The sequence below is a fragment of the Trachypithecus francoisi genome, unplaced genomic scaffold, assembly GCF_009764315.1.
Source record: "Trachypithecus francoisi isolate TF-2019V2 unplaced genomic scaffold, Tfra_2.0 Contig00324, whole genome shotgun sequence".
Lineage (NCBI taxonomy): Eukaryota > Metazoa > Chordata > Mammalia > Primates > Cercopithecidae > Trachypithecus > Trachypithecus francoisi.
The window spans coordinates 50,654-63,977 of NW_022680571.1; the positions used below are offsets into that span (position 1 = coordinate 50,654).

General features: G+C 36.2%; 1 long non-coding RNA gene across 1 annotated transcript in view; it reads left to right on the forward strand.

Moving 5' to 3' along the window:
• The first annotated feature begins 4,541 nt into the window (after positions 1-4,541).
• The window catches only part of LOC117083353, a 143,655-nt gene continuing 134,872 nt past the window's right edge, over positions 4,542-13,324 (forward strand). The window contains exon 1 of the long non-coding RNA XR_004437058.1: positions 4,542-4,618. This is a non-coding gene — a long non-coding RNA (uncharacterized LOC117083353). The remainder of the gene's footprint in view (positions 4,619-13,324) is intronic.

Here is a 13,324-nt window from a genome sequence, read left to right on the forward strand (position 1 = left end):
TAGCCATTATGAGCTTTAAGTAGAATCTAGCAGATGAGCAATCATATTGGAAAGTAAATAATTCACTTTTATAATTTAAAAAAACTGGATAAATACCTCAAATGACTTTGCTATGAGACCTAACTAGTGCCTTTCTGATATCTTCAAGGTAAATATTTTCTCATCTTTAACCTTTGACCTTTATAGAAAGGTCTCTTATCAATTAACTCATAAAAATTCTAAAATGACTATTAACAATTTCTAGGAATTAAAAATGCTATTGTTATACTTCTGTTGGCTTGTTTTATTTGCTTATTTGCTTTTATTTGCTTTTCCTTTCCTTGGAAACCAAGCAGGATTTTCTTTTTCTTTCTTTTTTTTTTTTATACTTTAAGTTCTAGGGTACATGTGCACAACGTGCAGGTTTGTTACATATGTATACATGTGCCATGTTGGTGTGCTGCACCCATCAACTCATCATTTACATTAGGTATATCTCCTAATGCTATCCCTCCCCCTCCCCCCTCCCCACAATAGGCCCCGGTGTGTGATGTTCCCCTTCCTGTGTCCAAGTGTTCAATTCCCACCTATGAGTGAGAACATGCAGGGTTTGATTTTCTGTTCTTGCGATAGTTTGCTGAGAATGATGGTTTCCAGCTGCATCCATGTCCCTACAAAGGACACAAACTCATCCTTTTTTATGGCTGCATAGTATTCCATGGTGTATATGTGCCACATTTTCTTAATCCACTCTGTCACTGATGGACATTTGGGTTGGTTCCAAGTCTTTGCTATTGTGAATAGTGCCGCAATAAACATACGTGTGCATGTGTCTTTATAGCAGCATGATTTATAATCCTTTGGGTATATACCCAGTAATGGGATGGCTGGGTCAAATGGTATTTCTAGTTCTAGATCCTTGAGGAATTGCCACACTGTTTTCCACAATGGTTGAACTAGTTTACAGTCCCACCAACAGTGTAAAAGTGTTCCTATTTCTCCACATCCTCTCTAGCACCTGTTGTTTCCTGATTTTTTAATGATTGCCATTCTAACTGGTATGAGATGGTATCTCATTGTGGTTTTGATTTGCATTTCTGTGATGGCTAGTGATGATGAGCATTTTTTCATGTGTCTGCTGGTTGTATGAATGTCTTCTTTTGAGAAGTGTCTGTTCATATCCTTTGCCCACTTTTTGATGGGGTTGTTTGTTTTTTTCTTGTAAATGTATTTGAGTTCTTTGTAGGTTCTGGATATTGGCCCTTTGAGTAGATTGCAAAAATTTTCTCCCATTCTGTAGGTTGCCTGTTCACTGATGGTAGTCTCTTTTGCTGTGCAGAAGTTCTTTAGTTTAATTAGATCCCATTTGTCAATTTTGGCTTTTGTTGCCATTGCTTTTGGTGTTTTAGACATGAAGTCCTTGCCCATGCCTATGTTCTGAATGGTATTACCTAGGTTTTCTTCTAGGGTTTTTATGGTATTAGGTCTAACATTTAAGTCTCTAATCTATCTTGAATTAATTTTCGTATAAGGAGTAGGGAAAGGATCCAGTTTCAGCTTTCTACTTATGGCTAGCCAATTTTCCCAGCACCATTTCTTAAATAGGGAATCTTTTCCCCATTTCTTGTTTTTGTCAGGTTTGTCAAAGATCAGATGGCTGTAGATGTGTGGTATTATTTCTGAGGACTCTGTTCTGTTCCACTGTTCTATATCTCTGTTTTGGTACCAGTACCATACTGTTTTGGTTACTGTAGTCTTATAGTATAGTTTGAAGTCAGGTAGCATGATGCCTCCAGTTTTATTCTTTTGGCTTAGGATTGTCTTGGCAATGCATTCATCCATTCTTTTTTCAAGGTTTTTAGTTTCTTTGCGCTGGTTACGTAGTTCCTCCTTTAGCTCTGAGAAGTTTGATCAACTGAAGCCTTCTTCTCTCAACTTGTCAAAGTCTTTCTCCATCCAGCTTTGTTCCATTGCTGGCGATGAGCTGCATTCCTTTGGAGGGGGAGATGTGCTCTGATTTTTTGAATTTCCAGCTTTTCTGCACTGCTTTTTCCCCATCTTTGTGGTTTTATCTGCCTTTGGTATTTGATGATGGTGATGTACTGATGGCATTTTGGTGTGGGTATCCTTTCTGTTTGTTAGTTTTCCTTCTTACAGTCAGGACCCTCAGCTGCAGGTCTGTTGGAGTTTGCTTGAGGTCCACTCCAGACCCTGTTTGCCTGGGTATCAGCAGCAGAGGCTGTAGAAGATAGAATATTGCTGAACAGCGAGTGTTGCTATCTGATTCTTGCTCTGGAAGCTTCGTCTCTGAGGTGTACCCAGCCATGTGAGGTGTGAGGTGTCGGTCTGCACCTAGTGGGGGATGTCTCCCAGTTAGGCTACTCAAGGGTCAGGGACCCACTTGAGCAGGCAGTCTGTCCGTTCTCACATCTCAACCTCCGTGCTGAGTCAACCACTGCTCTCTTCAAAGCTGTCAGACAGGGACATTTACATCTGCAGAGGTTTCTGCTGCTTTTTGTTTAGCTATGCCCTGTCCCCAGGGATGGAGTCTACAGAGGCAGGCAGGCCTCCTTGAGCTGCAGTGGGCTCCACCCAATTCGAGCTTCCCAGAGACTTTGTTTACCTACCTAAGCCTCAACAATGGTGGGCGCCCCTCCCCCAGCCTCACTGCCGCCTTGCAGTTAGATCTCCAACTGCTGTGCTAGCAATGAGGGAGGCTCTGTGGGCTTGGGACTCTCCGGGCCAGGTGTGGGATATAATCTCCTGGTGTGCCATTTGCTAAGACCCTTGGTAAAGCACAGTATTAGGGTGGGAGTTACCCGATTTTCCAGTTGTTGTGTGTCTCAGTTTCCCTTGGCTAGGAAAAGGAATTCCCTTCCCCCTTGCACTTCCCAGGTGAGGCAATGCCTCGCCCTGCTTCAGCTCTCGCTGGTTGGGCTGCACCCACTGATCAGCACCGACTGTCCAATATGCCCCAATGAGATGAACCCGGTACCTCAGTTGAAAAGGCAGAAATCACCAGTCTTCTGTGTCGCTCATGCTGGGAGCTGGAGGCTGCACCTCTTCTTCCTATTCGGCCATCTTGGGTGCCCCCCTTTTTTTTTCTTTTTTTTTTTAATTTGGTAGGTTTTTGGAGAACAGGTGGTAGTTGGTTACATAAATAAGTTCTTTAGTGGTGATTTGTGAGATTTTGGTACAGCCATCATCCGAGCAGTATACATTGAACCCAATTAGTAGTCCTTTATCCGTCACCCCCTTCCCACCATTTTCCCCTGAATCCCCAAAGTCCATTATATCATTATTTTGCCTTTGCGTCTTTAAAACTTAGCTCCCACTTATGAGTGAGAACATACGATGTTTGGTTTTCCATATCTGAGTTACTTCGCTTAGAATAATACTATCCAATCCCATCCAGGTTGCTGTGAATGCCATTAATCCATTTCTTTTTATGGCTGAGTAGTAATCCATCATATATATATATATATATTATATATATATAATGATGCAATATATATATAATATATATATTATATATATATTGCAATTTATTTATCCATTCAGTGATTGATGGGCTCTGGGCTGGTTTCACGTTTTTGCAATTGCAAATTGTGCTGTTATAAACATTCTTGTGCAAGCATCTTTTTTCAGTGTTACTTTCTTTACTTCCTCTCTTCTTTCCTTTTGCCCCTTCCTGCCTCTCTCCTTCTTTCCTTTCTCCCTTCCCCTGCTCGCCCTTCTTTCCCTTCCTTCCTTCCTTCCTTCCTTCCTTCCTTCCTTCCTTCCCCTTTCTTCCTTCCCTCCCTCTTCCTCTTCCTCTCTCTCTCTTTCTTCATCATAACTTAGGTCAAGCACCCTGATTCAAGATAAACCTCCTCAGCAAGAGGTCACTTGAAACATGAAGACAGGGTTTATATGTTTCAATCAGGTAGCAGGAAACTCCTGACCAAATACATTCTGAGGACTAACTTATGTAGAGCAAAACTTATGTGGGTAAAGGAAAAACTTGAGCACCTAGAGTCCTGGATGGGATATTATAATAAGATTTGATCCTACAGAAGGGAGGGTAGAGATGGGGAAGTGAAGTGCAATAGAAGGAGGCACAGAAAGAGAGCGGAAAAGATGACCACTGAGAGCATTCTTAATTTATTTGGCCACATTTTGAGGAAAGATTAGCAGTGTTTCATGGGAGTTATCTGCACATCACCTTTGCCACACAAACCAGGCCACCTGCAAGCCCCATCTCTTTTTTGTGGAGGTGAGAGTTCATAGGGTCCATAAGAGTTCCCCTTGGAAGCAAGCTATGCCATTAATCCATCACTAATGGGCTGAAAATTTAGTCCTAATAATCCCCTGTTTAAAATGCTGCATATATCACAAAATTGATAGCTTGGCTACTTCATTTTACTATATAGATCTATCGAGAGATCCTTAATTTATCTGTAGCTGAAATTTTCCAATTTCAATGTTTTTGATGATGTCAGTTATCATTCTGAAACTATCCTTGTATTATCACCCATAGTGCCATGCCAATGAATTTGCTTCTTATTTTCTGTTTTCTTCCTAGCACTTACAAATTCATAGACTATTACTACTGAAGACAAGTTAAGAGATTGTGTCCTCCAAACTCATCATTTTTCAGGTAAGAAAACCTATGTTCAGAGGTGTTACCCTGACAGCTCCAAGAATGTAAAAGTTGTTTATAGCAGAAGATAGCTCACATTTTCTCTAGGCCATGTCAAATGGAAAAATCATATATGGATGACATTTTATTTTTCCCATTATATGATTGCAGACTGAATGGATCACTGTTTTTTTTAAATCACATCTAAATTATACTCTTTGAAGATTTTCATTAAGTTCAAACTGCACACAATTCACAGTAGTAAGTTCAACGTCAAAGTTACAGAATATTTAAATTTAAAAACATTAATTGTTCTCACACCCTAAGATCACTTTTTAATAATTTTTGAATATTAACTTGGAATTATGTTTTATATACTAGAAATTATATTCTTTATGAAATATTTTTACTTGCGTCTTCATTTAACACTATGTTGGCATCATTTTCCATAATGACAAATAGGCTTCAGAATGATAAATTATAATTTAATCCTTGTATTTTGATCAACATTCCAGAACCTTTTCTATGAATCTCTTTTGTATGCACTTTGTAATTTTTACTGTCACAGATATATTCATCCACATATCTTCTGGTTAATTGAAATGATTTCTTTTTGAGAAAGGTTTAGGAAGGAGATTTCTGTGATTAATGTTTCAAAACCATGGCTAGAACAGCATGGTTCAGGACAGAGGAGCCCATCAATAAGGAAAGGCCCTCCTTTCAGCTTCATCTCATCCCTCCACCAATGTGTGACCTCAACTAATTATTTAGCCTTTTCAGCTTCAGTGTTCTTCTTATTAAAGTGGGTGCAGACACACCTCTCTAACAGGAATGTTATTAGGACAGTTTATAAATAAAATATTCGGTTTAGTGTCCATATATGGTAAGTGCCCAATTAATTATGTTCAATGTTTTCTTTATGGTTCTTAAAATATTTCTTTCCAAAACTGTTATGGCATTTTCCTCTCCCACTATCCCCCTGAAATATATCTTTTTAAACTATTTGGACCATTTATTGGATCTAAAATGATACTTTAAGTTTGCTTTGATTTTTGATTTCTCTAATTTTCTTTGAATTCTTTTTGAAGTAAATTGACCAGCTTTGATGTTATTTTTTTAATGTAATGCATAAGAAGATTAACCATTCTATTAATTAATCAAAGCACCAGAATAATATTTTTATTCTTATTTATGAAACTTAAATGGTCCGTTATAATCTCTAGCTGATATTTCTTTAAGATTATAAAGTATACACATGTAATATTGGATCCTAGACATTTGGAATTCAGAAAAACAAAAGAAAAACAAAAACCTGTATCGAAAAACCCAGAGAATCTGAAGACATTGTAGAACTTTCTCCCCTTGCATTTGGAAAACGTTAGAGATACTATCAAATAATTAGTCAATAGTGTACTGTATCCATGCAGGGATATTTAGATCACCTATGTATAATGGCAATTTCAAGAGTCATGGCTCAATTTTGTGAACTAGACAATTCTGGTCATTGTAAGAGCAGTAGATGAAGCTGATGTCTCACATGCTGAACATATGCTACTTAAACACATAGCCATCATTCCTGGTGCTTTCTACAAAAAATATTTCATCTCATTAAAAATGACTGTTGGCCGGGCACTGTGGCTCACACGTGTAATTCCTGCACTTTGGGAGGCTGAGTGAGGCAGGCGGATCACCTGTGTTTGGGAGTTCGAGACCAGCCTGGCCAACATGGTGAAACCCCATCTCTACTAAAAATACAAAAATTAGCCGTGTGTGGTGGCAGATGCCTGTAATCCCAGATACTCGGGAGGCTAAGGTGAGAGAATTGCTTGAATGCAGGAGGCAGAGGTTGCAGTGAGCTGAGATCACGTCACTGCACTCCACCCTGGGTGACAGAGCAAGACTCTGCCTCAAAAAGTAAAAAATAAAAGTGACCCCTGATAGTTAAAGGTACGGAGGGGAATCAGAAAATCATCCATGCCCTGCTATAATAAGGTTTGTGAACATTTAGATGTCTTTCTCCTCTATTTTAAAATATGCAAAGGTTTTACCAAATGGGCTCCTGTTTTATGTTTTGTGGTCATAGTTATTTGTACCTCCTGGAACGACAAAAGATGGGCATTTACAGGAACCACCATTGAGGCAAATAATGTCTAATGTGGAGAGAATACAATGCCAAGTGTTGCAATTGGTTTATTTTTTGTTATTTTTTATATTTTTTCTTATAAGGATATAAGGCAAAATGTGTCCCTGTGTTCAGCTGGAGATGTGTATACAGCAGTAAGACACACACATAGTTGCTGATTCTACTCTTCAGATATCTGAGTGTAATTTGTAATCCTTCCATGGTCTACTGAGAGTGTTTTGTACTTCAATATATTTAATGCAATGTCGCCGTTTCACAGATTTCTTTTATTTTAAAAAGATACACAGACTTCAGTATATTGTAGTAAACAAAAGTAGAAAAATTAAGTCAGCAATCGAAGAAATAATTATGTATTCTTTCCCTGAGATGTAAGCCTGCAAAATACATAAAGATATATGCTTTTCATTTGAAATAAGAAAAATAAAAGATTCTACGTCATGATGCTCATGAAAACAATCATTTTTTTCTTTTTGGCAACGGCTTTGGAGTGGAAGCACATTACTGTCATCTCCTGAAAGAATTAAATATAAAGTGAAAACCCAGTGAAGAGGAAGAAAATGCCATATAAATTTCAAATGAAGCTTTGGAACTGGATTATGATGAAAAATGTTGCTAAACCTTATGATCTATACCTTCTTTAGTCCCTCCTTGGAAATAGCGTAGCAGTGGACCCGGCCATCTAGGACTATTTGAAGTAACTTTGGGTGGTAAAGTTCAGAAGAATCAACCCTAGAGAGCCTTAAATAACAATACCCAAATGGGACATATTGCCATTAAGTCTGTCCCTAACTTAAAAATGTTTAAGTAAATGCTACACACACACACAAAGAGTAATACTTTGCTAATACTTTCCAGAGAGAAGGATGGATGGGAGAAAATAAATACACATAAAGAAGACTCCTTTGATCTTTTCCAGTAATGTGGAATGCTCACTTTAATGGAACTATGATTCAAACTGCACCTATAAGAACCAGGATCAAGATCTACATTTTCAAATGTTTGGAAATTTTCTGAAAACATCTAATTAGGTTTTGAACATTTTCAAACATATGATTAGCTCTTTTTCACAATTCTTATAGGTACAGTTTCGTTATAGTACCATTAAGTCAGAATATACGAAACTTCAGTTAGAAGGAATAAGTTCAAGAGATCTATTGGAAAACAGGGTGACTATAATTAATAACAGGGTATTGCATTCCTGAAAATTGTTAAGAGAGTAGATTTTAATGTTCTCGCAAGAAATAATAAGTTATATTTCATATAATAAAATATGTATTCATAATACATATGTTAATTACCCCAATTGAACCATTCCATAATGTATACATGTTTCAAAATATGTTGCATGCAATATAAACAAATTTTATTTGGTTGGTGCAAAAGTAATTGTGGTTTTGCCATTAAAAGTAATGGTAGATATTACTTTTTTGTGATAAAGTAATATTAATTAAAAGATAAATAATTAAAGGATAAATAGTTTTTTAGAATTTAAATAATCTCAACTATGCCAATGCTGAGAGAGATTAGAAAGACATGAGAAAGTCACCCAATTAAATAAGAAACCCACACTGAAATGTCTGCAAAATACAGCACTGTCAAGATGATTTTATCATGGAGAAAAATATTCCAAAATCCAGAAAATAATTAATTATTTGGAGAAGATGGACGAAAATGGGAAAATATTAGGTTGAAACACATTTTTACAAGTCCCTATAATTGAAAATAAACTTTACTTCTCTGTAATACTTGTTCAATTCTATTGATTCAAGAGAAGGCCCAATTGATTTGGAAAATGAAATTTGAAAGGAATCCAGATAGTTTCATGAGTTTTTAACTGAACAGAATATTTGAAAACCCTTGCACTACAAAGAAATTTTAACAACATTGATGTGTATGCCTGATTTTAGCTTTGCTGTGGTCTTAAGGTGGTACGATCTTACAATTTTAAATAGGCCCAGAGATATTCATTATGCGATTATGAATCACTTCCAAGGGTAAATTTTAGAGTAGGATTTAGTCATATCTGTAACAACACTGATGGAGCATGTGTCAAGTTAAAGGCAAAATATTAAGAATAAGGGACAGTTCTCAGCTGACAGGAATGAGGCAAATGTCAACAGTATTTCAGATATTATGAACCATTTGGCCACATAGTCCAATACTCACTGAATAACATGTCACATGTGTAGGATCTTAATAGCTGAGGTGCCTGAGTTCAGTTTTTCTTTAGCTGGACTCCCCATTGGAATCAACTAATAGGAGTTGTTTTTACAAATGCTATTGGTAGAGCACCATCCCCAGAAATTCTGATTCAATGCAGGCAGAGGGTGGAAGAGTTTGGGGAAGATGATGTCTCCATTTCTTAAAGCTTCCCCAGTTGATTTCAATATGAATCTACAGTAAAACTACCATTGTGGGTCATAACTAGAATTGTATTTGATACTTGTGTCTTTTTCTATTTCAGTTTTTATGAGACTCGCAACACCCAGTTTAAACTATAAGGTAGAATCTGCAACTACTATAAAATATATTTGAAAAACTTCTTTGAATATTGAAGTTTAACATCACAGCATGTCTGCAGCATTCTAAATGAGCATCTTCCTGGGGAATTGACCCACAGTCATGGTCTTAAAATGTTTCGGTCACCCCCATTTTAAATTAATAGAAGGTGGCTGTGGAACTGCCAAAATCTGGTATTGGCTTTCAACTAGAGATGTCAAGTGGCTGGCTCTTGTTTCTTGTAAAGTAGCCAATATGTGGTTTGGAGCTCTGATTAGGGGAAATTCTGGTAATATTAAGAAAACATTCTCCTGCTATGTAATGGGACAGGAATGTATACTCAAAATCCAAAAATCATCTAATAAAATGTTTTAAAACAAGTACCAAGAGGAGAATCTTCTCTTTGTTGCCTTCAGCTAGTTTAATGAATGTATAGGCATACCTTGGAGAGATTGCAGGTTCAGTTCCAGACCACAACAATAAAGTGACTATTGCAATTAAAGCAAGTCACATGAATTTTTTGGTTTCTTGGTACATATAAAATTTTTGTACCATAGCCTATTAATTGTACAATAGCATTAGGTCTAAATAACAATGTACATACCTTAATTAAAAATACTTTATTGCCCAAATGCTAATGATTATCTGAGCCTTCAGCAAGTCACGTAACCTTTTTGCAGGAAAGGCTTCTCTGTAGCATTTGATGTTGTTTGATATTATTTTACCCACAGTAGAACTTCTTTCACAATTGGAGTCAGTTCTCTCAAATTCTGCCTCTGCTTTATCAACTAAATTCCTGTCATATTCTAAATCTTTATTGTTGTTTCAACAATGTTCACAGCATGTTCACCATCTGAAGAGATCACTTTCTTTGCTCATCCATAAGAAGCAGCTCCTATTTCATTCAGGTTTGATACGAGATTGCAGCAATTCAGTCCCATCTTCAGGCTCCACTTCTAATTCTAGTTCTGTTGCTGTTTCTGCCACATCTACCGTTACTTCCTCCACTTAAGCTTTGAACCCCCCCAAAATCACCTATGAGGGTTGGAATCAACTTTTTCAAACTTCTGTTGATGTTGGTAGGCTGACCTCTTCCCATGAATCACAAATGTTCTTAATAGCATCTATGATGGTAAATCTTTTCCAGAAGGTGTTCGATTTACTTTGTCCAGATCCAACAGATGAATCACTATCTATGGTAGCTATAGCGTTATAAGATCTATTTCTTAAATAATATGAATTAAAAGTCAAAATTACTCCATAAGCTATGGACTGCAGAATTGATGTTGTGTTAGTAGGCATGAAAACAACATAAATCTCCTCATATGTCTCCATCAGAGCTCTTGGGTTACCAAGTGAATTGTCAATGAGCAGAAGTATTTTCAAAGAAATCTTTTTTTTTTTTTTTTCTGAGTGGTGTATCTCAACAGAGGGCTTAAAATATTCAGTAAACCATGCTGTAAACAGATGTACTATTGTCCAGGCTTTGTTCTTCCATTTACGGAGCACAGGTAGAGTAGATTTAGCATAATTCTGAAGGACCCCAAGATTTTCAGAATGGTAAATGAGCATTGGCTTCAACTTAAAGTCACCAGCTGCCTATCAAGAGAGTCAGCCTGTCCTTTGAAACTTTGAAGCCACACATTGACTTCTCTGTAGCTGTGAAAGTCCTAGGTGGCATCTTCTTCCAACAGAAGGCTGTTTCTCCTACACTGAAAATCTTTTGTTCAGTGTAACCACCTTCATGAGTGATCTTAGCTAGGCCTTCTGGATAATGTGCTGCAGCTTCTCATCAGCACTTGCTACTGCACCTTGCACGTTTATGTCGTAGAGACAGCTTCTTTTTTTAAACCTCATGAACCCATATCTTCTAGCTTCAAACTTTTCTTCGGCAGCTTCCTCACCTCTCTCAGCCTTCATTGAATTGGAGAAAATTAGAACTTTGCCCTGGACTAGGCTTGGTTAAGGGAATGTTGTATGGGTTGATCTTCTATCCTTACCTCTTGAACTATCTTCATTTCAGCAATAAGGCTGTTTCACTTTCTTATCATTCATGTGTTCACTGGAGTAGCACTTTTAACTTCCTTCAATAACTTTATTTGCATTAACAACTTGGATAACTGTGTTTCTCAAGAGGCCTAGCTTTTGGCCTATCTTGGCTTTCAGTGTGCCTTAATCACTAAGCTTAATCATGTCTAGCTTTTGATTTAAAGTGAGAAACATGAGACTCTTCTTTTTCACTTGAACACTCAGAGGCCATTACAGGGTTATTAATTGGCCTGATTTCAACATTGTTGTGTCTCAGGGAATAGGGAAGACTGAGGAGAAAGAGAAATAGGGTAACAGCTGGTAGGTGGATCAGTCAGAACACACACAACATTTATTGATTAAGTTTGCCATCATATATGAACATGGTTCATGGTGCCCCAAAACAATTATAATAGTAACATAAAAGATAATTTATCACAGATCACCATAGTAGATAGAATAATAATGAAAAAGTTTGAAATACTGCAGGAATTACCTAAATATGACACAGAGACACAAAGTGAGCCCATGCTGTTGGAAAAATGGTACCTATAGACTTGCTGGACGCAGGGTTGCCACAAACCTTCAATATATAAAAAAGACAGTGTCTGTGAAGCACAGAAAAGCAAAGCATAATAAGGTGAGGTACACTTATACACAGTGATGATTAAAGTACATTAACGTGCAGAAAAAGAGGGCAAGAAGCAAGTTATCAATTGAACAAAACAATAGATGTATAAAACACGTCATTACAGAAACCTGGCAACTTGTTGGTACCAGTCCTTGTTTATGGACACACCCTTCATAATCAGCTCTATGTATGCATCCACTCATTCATTTATTCAGCTATTCATTAATTCCTGCATATACTTTTTTTACTTTTCTATTCCTGCTATAAGAAATAACCATATACTTAGTGGCTTAAATCAACACAAATGTATTATCTTACTGTTCTACGCGTCTGAAGTTTGGAATGAATCTCACTGGACTAAATGTAGTTGTCAAAGCTGCATTCCTTCTGAAGGTTCCAAAGGAAAGTCTCTTTCCATCCCTTTGTCAGCTTCTAGACGACAGCTGCATTCCATTGTTCCTGGCCCCTTCCTCCGCCTTCAAAATGCACCACTGCAAACTAAGCTTCCTTCCTCATGTCACTTTTTCCCCCTAAACCTCCTGTCTCTCTCACAGGGACCCATGGGATGATAGTTCCACCTCAAAATCCTTGACTTAAGACACCTTCAAAGTCTCTTTTGCCATGTAAACTAATATAGTCACAATGTTGGGGGGATTTGAACAAGGACATATTTAGAGGGGGATTGATTTGTCTACTGCAATATTCTATAGGTACTTATTAAGCTTTACTGATTAACTTTTAAACTCAAAATAATACATTTTTACATTTGAAACATTTTTTGATTGTCCACTAAGGTGAATTTTAGCGCCCTTACAATTTTGCCAAATCTTATCTCACCTTCAACCTCTTCACCATATATATATTTATATTAAATGTACTCATTAAATTAACATTTAATAGAATTATAGTATTATATATTTTTATATATTTGGATAGTAATTATATGTTATACATTATATGCTTTTATTAATTATATGTTATAATTAATATATAATATAAAATACTAATTAATATATAATCATATACATGATGTATATTATATTATATATTGCTTCATATATAATATGATATAACAATATTTGTCATATTTTGTATTATATATGATATATATTATATTTTATATTTTGTATATTATGTATCATATAATATACATGATAATATATAATATGCAATATATAATCATCTATAACAGATTATATATTATATGTTACATTATAGTATATATTATGTATTATATATTATGTATCATATAATATACATGATAATATATAATATGCAATATATAATCATCTATAACAGATTATATATTATATGTTACATTATAGTATATATTATGTATTTCATTATAATAATTATGATATATAACATAATATATCATATATAATGTATGATAAATATTATATGCTTCCTTCCTCACATCACT